The 6,462-nt window shown below is 43.2% G+C and overlaps 1 non-coding gene across 1 annotated transcript; it reads right to left on the reverse strand.

Annotated features, from left to right (window-relative positions):
* Positions 1-248: 248 nt before the first annotated feature.
* Positions 249-356, reverse strand: LOC142201698 (U6 spliceosomal RNA). Its single transcript, XR_012715606.1, has one exon. It is a non-coding gene; the product is annotated as a U6 spliceosomal RNA (small nuclear RNA).
* Positions 357-6,462: the final 6,106 nt, after the last annotated feature.

Consider the following 6,462-nt stretch of genomic DNA (forward strand, 5'->3'; position numbering starts at 1 on the left):
TAACAGCAAGCTGCCAGCTCTCCCGACTAGCAAGGACGAGCCTGCTGCAGAACCAGCGTTGATTTGACGAATGCAATACAGTGTATAGCATTCGGCCAATCAACGCTGGTTCTGAATCGAATCTTTACTGCGAATAGCGATAGTATTCGAACGAGTACGAGTATTTTGAATACCGTAGTATTCTATCAAATACCTACTCGATGGAACACTACTCGCTCATCTCCAATGTTCCCATAAGACATCAGTTCTAGCACATCCACCGTATTACTCAATAATGTGTCATCCTTATTCAGGGGCCATGCTAATCTTTCTCTGTATCGTTCCAGCTTTAGCATATGTGCTGTCTAACCGAGCACCGTATTACTCCATAATGTGTGTCCTACCTGCACAAACTATTCTTAGTACGTCTTTTTCACCTCATTAGTCAATGTGACGGTGAACTTGCTGTCATTCTCTCATTTATGTATACATTTCTTTCTTTTTTGTCCAATTACATAACCACTGACAAGTCCTGAGACATTTCACTTGTCCTAACAATAGATTTTTTCATTTATACTTAACACATAAGAGTAAGGAAGATTTTAAAGTAAGTGTGCCTTCTTAGGACTCACTTCAGGGTGTTTTTGTGAGGTTTTTGTATCTGGTAGGTTGTACTCACTTACAGGGATAGGAGGACTGAGTAAGAGAATGACTATGTAGTGAAGTGATATTACCAAAAATAGATAAGTTATTGATTATTTGAACAATCTCTGCAATATTTTGTGAAATATTTAAGAATAAAAAGTACCATTTGATATTAGAGGACTCCCCCATACACATAAGATCATTGACCGCCCCTGCCAAAATCACCAGATATAGGTGACCTTGGTCTAATGTGTAGAACTGAGTGAAGATTTGTTTCATTTTGGGTTCCGATGGTTTGGCCCACAGATTCATAATATTGTGACAAACCTAAAGTGAAATGAATACATTTTTACAATCATACTCCCTTCCCTCGCCTCTCCTGAGCTCCCTCAGGTTCTCCTTCTGGCCTTGTAAATGATACTGTAATGCACACCTCCCCAGAGACTCTGCTTATTATACTCTGGACTTATCATACTACCGGTGTGTAGATGACAATTCCTGAGATTGTTGGTGGACATTTTCGGCCATCACTGTTCACAGTAAGTAGAGGATAATCTGCTCCAAATCTGTCTCACTCACTAAGAAGCCGCTCCAAGGTTATACATGATATACATAGAGAAGTATTGACCTGTATTGACTATGAATGAAATACTTGGGTTGCGATGTAAAGTTCTTATCTTGCTCCAGCATCAGCCTAAATACATCATGCTTGGATCTGTTTCTCTAAGATTCTATTCATTCTTCCCCCTTTCCTCTCCATAGACTTCTATAGACATGTGTTTCGAGATGAACATAGCAGAGAATTCTAAGTGAAAGTCAGTTTGACAGGGAAAGGAGGAGAGGAAGAAACAGCCTGATAAAAGGAGAAAGAAGCATTTTACTCTGGTACAATATATTACAGCATTTCTTAGTGGCTCATTCTATTTATTTAGGTAGTCTATAGAAACAATTTAAGCCCAATTGGGCACCAGGGTGCAGGTTTAATTCCTTTAATAAGACCCCTAGACATTATTACTGCATTAATGGAGGACAAAGGAAGAGGTCAGAACACAATAGCCTGAATAGAAAACAGCAAGCAGGAATTTTTCATCTGGCAAGGTCAGGGAGAAAACAATGGATCCCAATGGGTCACATTTGAGTCAATGTTGTCCCTCGGGATTGGTTGTTTTTGGTCCATCGATGGGCGATCTTTATAGTTTAATCCTATCATCCTATCCTATGTGAACAGTCCCCTAACATATCTATTTCCAAAACCTTTCATTCAAAAATGATTCGCAACAAGATGTCGAGCGGGAACACATTAGAGCTGTTCAGAAGTCCTTGTATACAAGGCTCATCTATTGACGCCATCACCGTGATATTTTCTAAAACATTCTATCAAATTCTGCCAAACGTATAACTAAATGCAAGTACACTTAACAGAAGCAAAGGTCAATTACATCCAATAAATGATGGTGAGAATCAAGGTAAGCCGCCGCCACATTTATTCGGTTTATGTGAAGGCATCCTCAATGTTTTCTGACATTTTGTTCTCACGATGACTTTCTATTCTATTCATAAAAAGTGAAAGGTTTGGAGAACACAAAGCTCTGAAACGTGTGATGTTCTTAACTAGACAGAGTGATGGCCTTTATTGGTTAACTCTTTACGGCAAGGAATAACTTTCCGCAGATCAGAATTTTCAAAAATTTTTGTTGATATTTTTAAGGATGAAAAAAAAAAATTCAAGCAGGAAACTAATCCTAAGGGTTAAACTTTCCCATTCTTTCTAGATTATGTGAGAGATCATTCCATTATTTCAGGCTGGGAGAGCTGGTCCATGTATTGGCTGGATTTGTCGGCTCTTATGTGACCTAGTTGAATCGAACATAGTACACAGACTATATTTCCCAGCTCGGGGTGCGCGAAAGCAATCTCAGACTTTATTCACATGAACATAAACAAAAAAGCTGATGAATTGCCACCATATGGCCTTTTCGAAACAAAGAGAGTCTATGGAGTCTACTTGGATAATGTAAACAACCCGTCAAAAAATAGGACGTCCTATTTTTGGTGGTCATGAATCTCAAGTCTATGAGGGTTGTGTAAAAACAACTGGCCCACGGGTCCAAATCTGTCACGTTCCTGTCTATGCCCAGACCCAAAATTCGGACTGCAGACTGCACCGCTAAGGGAGCAGGGGAGAAAGACTTTCCCCGACGCTACGGCGGCTAGGTAGGCCCTGCCTGCGGGTGGTGGTCATCTGTTCCCAAGCTAGCCTTGGCCCTGACAACTCCTGGCTCTCTAACACGAAGACCTAGCCGACAGATAGGGCAAGAGCTACAAGAGAGTTAGGGACTGGGGATACTAAAGTGGTGACCCCTGCAGAAACCAAGGTGCAGCTGCAGACAAAACAAACAGGATGGGAAGTGCTGGACAACAGACACGCAGCACAACACAATACGCAACAAGAGAATGAGGAGAGGGTCAGTGGAGAGGTGAGGAAAGGCTTAACACAGGACTGGGGCAAAACAAACTGTATCCCAAACCCCAAAAATAAGCAGATAGTGCCAGGCAAACAGAACTGAAGGACAGGCAACACTCACACCGCTTCCAAGTCAGCTATAGTTCCAAAAACACTCCTCCTCCCTGAGCCACGAATTCTATGTTGGAAACAATGAAAACCGGAAACTAGTGAAGCCAGCCCTCCTCCTTATAAAGGCCCCAGGAGCGTCCGATATGACAATGGTAACAACCAACACCTGAGGCTCAATCTAAAGAACCTCAGGTATACTCCGAAGGCCGATACCAAATATACAAACAGATGGTCCCATGGCAAGGAAACCACTAGAAGACCAAAGAACACCGGATCAAATCCCCATCAGAAAAACACACAACTTAATCACAAAGATTTCAGGTCGTGACAAAATCAACTGTAAAAACAGACCGTGCTATTTGTGCATCATGGATGAGTCATCTGAATAAAGCCACACAGATCTGCTTTTTGAGACCACTTACAACATTATACGCAGCACAGAATTGGAAGTAATCAGCTCTGTGCCCTGTAGAGTGGCCAAGCATTGAACTCATTTGGTGTTGAGCTGCAGTACTGGTTCTGGCCACTATACCAGCCACGGAGCCAGCTGCTTCCGGTTCTGTGTTGTGTATAACTTTGGAAGTGGTCCCAAATTGTTGGTCTGTACGGGGCTGACTGTTGGCCCCCCATTGGTCAAATTTTTTCAATCCCTTAGATGATAAAGACAGGTCATAAAAAAAAAAATTGTGGCCATCCCCTTTAATATCTTAAAGGGGTGCATGTAAAATATATCCATCCTGTAAAAGGAGCCCTATACTACAAACTCTGGTATTCTATCTCCTTGCATTGCTCTCACCAGCTTTTCTATTAGCAATTTGACCTACACTATTCCGAATTTCGAGAAAACAATATTTGCTACATATATCACAAGCAGGAAGCATTACAACGATGTTCACCTACCATATATTCTGGGCACCTCCACGACTGGCTCCTTGGATCTTCTAAGGTATATTAATGTCTCAAACCTTTTCACTTCCAATATACTTGTAGACCAGGACTAGATGAAAGCATCTTCATGCATAAAATATAGGCATATTATTTATTCCCCCTATATGCTCACAAATACTGGGTGTCGCAGGAACGTTCTTTCAAGGTCTGAAAAATGACTTGGGGATTGGATTCATCTTATTTTGTTCTTCTCACATACCGTAAGATTACTTGGATCCTTCTGCCAAGATTCATTGAAATTCTAATCACAATTTCTATAACTTTACTGTGAAAATCTTTTATCAGAGAGTAATTGATACATGAAATATTCTTTGATGGTTTACATAATTTACCTTAAAATTGGTTGACAGCATCTGAGGACATGCATACAAATCTGCTGCGTTCCCATCGGCGTACAGGAAGAATTTCAATGTGTGTTTTACAGGGTGACAACAGCTATGAGAAGCGACTCATTAATGTTAATTGTAATTTTTCATGGCTATTTGGGTGAACTGAAAAAATAGTTGTATCCAAAAATATTCTTGTATGGTATGGTGAGTTTTTTTTCACTGTTGCTTCAAAGAGGTAAGCGGCAACACCCTCATTACTCCATACAGCTCATTTGCATATTCACATGTTGCCATATCTCGGCAATCGAAGAACCAACTCATTGATGGATGACCCTAACCTATCTGCATGGCTGGGCTCGGTTGACATGCTGGATGACAGACTCCCTTTGAGAACATTTTTTTTTGTGACCAAGTTTCCTCTCCATTATATATTACTCTACAGAACCTACTACTCTATAAGACGATGATCTCTAGTCCATCCAAAGTCCACTTTACTGAGAAAAGTTTTAGGGGGAATTCCTTCAAAATGAGACCACATATTGGACTTACAAGGTCTAGGAATCACCTGGAGGTGCCAAATCCCATGACTGGAGCAAGTAGCACTAAGTGACTTAAAGGTAGTATCAGTGGAGAGAAGCTGCTAGGACCAGGAATGAGAGGGGGAGTCACTGGAGACCAGAGACGAGAGGGAAAGCCATGCTGGGGACCAGAAATGGGAGGAAGAACCATGCTGGGGACCAAGAATGAGAGGAGGAACCATGCTGCGGACCAGGAATGAGAGAGGGACAGCTATGCTGGGGACCAGAAATGAGAGGAATAACCTTGCTGGGATCCAAGAATTAGAGGAGGAGCCATGCTGGGAACAAAGAATGAGAGGAGGAGCCAGACTGGGGACCAGGAATGAGAGGAGGGGCCAGGCTGGGGACCAGGAATGAGAGAAGGAGCCATGCTGGGGTCCAAGAATGAGAGGAGAGCTATGCTGGGGACCAGGAATGAGAGAGGGACAGCTATGCTGGGGACCAGAAATGAGAGGAATAACCTTGCTGGGATCCAAGAATTAGAGGAGGAGCCATGCTGGGAACAAAGAACGAGAGGAGGAGCCAGACTGGGGACCAGGAATGAGAGGAGGGGCCAGGCTGGGGACCAGGAATGAGAGAAGGAGCCATGCTGGGGTCCAAGAATGAGAGGAGAGCTATGCTGGGGACCAGAAATGAGATGAAGACGCATGCTGGGAATCATGAATGTGAGGAGGAGCCATGGTGGGTCCAGGAACAAGAGAGGGAGAGCCATGCTTGGGACAAAGAATGAGAGAGGGAGAGCTATGCTGGGAACCAAGAATAAGAGAGGGAGAGCTACACTGGGGACCAAAAATGAGAGAGGGAGGAGAGCTATGCTGGGAACCAAGAATGAGAGAGGGAGAGCCATGCTGGGGAACAGAAATGAAAGGAAGAACCCTGCTGGGGACCAAAGATTAGAGGAGGAGCCATGCTGGAAACCAAAAATGAGAGGAGGAGCCAGACTGGGGACCAGGAATGAGAGGAGGAGCCAGGATGGGGACCAGGAGTGAGAGAAGGAACCATGCTGGGAACCATGAATGAGAGGAGGAGAACTATGCTGGGTCCAGAAATAAGAGAGGGAGAGCCATGCTGGGGATCAAAAATGAGACAAAGAACCATGCTGGAGATCAAGAATGAGAGGAAGAGCCAGACTAGGGACCAGGAAAAAGAGAGAGGGAGAGTTATACTGGGGACCTGAAATAAGAGGGGGAAGCAGACAGGGGATCAGAAATAAGAGAGGAAGCTAAGTCATGCTAGAGACTAGATATAAGGGGAAAAGCCACACTAGGGATCAGAAATCCATACCGAGAACACAACTTTTAAGTAGTTTTGTGCTGAGGAGCAAGAATTAGATGGGTGCTATACCGAGGACCAAGAATTAGAGGGATGCTATGTTAAGGACCAATAAAGATGTAGATGCAGACAGTGT

The sequence above is a fragment of the Leptodactylus fuscus genome, chromosome 4 (assembly GCF_031893055.1).
Source record: "Leptodactylus fuscus isolate aLepFus1 chromosome 4, aLepFus1.hap2, whole genome shotgun sequence".
Classification (NCBI taxonomy): Eukaryota; Metazoa; Chordata; class Amphibia; order Anura; family Leptodactylidae; genus Leptodactylus; species Leptodactylus fuscus.